General features: G+C 32.9%; 1 protein-coding gene across 1 annotated transcript in view; it reads left to right on the top strand.

Annotated features, from left to right (window-relative positions):
* Positions 1-650, top strand: part of LOC119588128 (secretin receptor-like) — a gene marked incomplete in the record, with an annotated part of 160,037 nt that overhangs the window by 42,622 nt on the left and 116,765 nt on the right.

The raw sequence follows: 650 nt of genomic DNA, 5'->3' as shown, positions 1-650 counted from the left end.
TCTGGTCCATAATTGAGCATCGGTCAATTTCAATATATATTTAAGAAATCTTTGACTCCCTAGAGGACGATTTTTTATCATTTAATTCTAAAAGATACACGAAGAAGAGGATAAAAAAAGGGAAAAATAATAGCGGTACTAGATTTTTTTTTTTTTAATAATATTATTTTGTAGGGGCCTAAGGGAACCATTCTATAATTTCAATAAGGTTTGCTCTTTTATTTTCTTCACTTACTATAATTATTTTATTTTTGTTGTTTTCTATTCCTTAATGTCTTTTTTTTGTTCCTTTCGTATTTCCTTTACTTTATTTATTTTATTTTTTTTTTTCTCTATTGTTAAATGACTTTTCCCTTCTATTTTGGCTATATATATTTTTTTTCTTTGTTTTTTCAAATATTATTATTTTTCTCTTTTTTTTCTCTCCCCCTTCTATCTATTCTATCTTTATCTACCGTGTTCTTGTTCTGCCAGAAATGTTGGAAAAGTTTGGCCCAAAAATGGTTTGGTGTCGCGGTCTCTGGCGGAGCGGAATGGCCCAAGTTCCCAGGAGGAATGCTGTTCTTGCCTGTTCTGCCGTTCATTCTTGCCGTTCCTCATTCCAACTTTGGGCTGCGAAGTTGGAACGGGCAACAGGTTGAGTCTGTCTG

Source organism: Penaeus monodon, chromosome 23 (assembly GCF_015228065.2).
Source record: "Penaeus monodon isolate SGIC_2016 chromosome 23, NSTDA_Pmon_1, whole genome shotgun sequence".
Taxonomy (NCBI): Eukaryota; Metazoa; Arthropoda; class Malacostraca; order Decapoda; family Penaeidae; genus Penaeus; species Penaeus monodon.
Note: the sequence above shows the minus strand (reverse complement) of the source record. Positions and strands in the feature narration are given on the sequence as shown.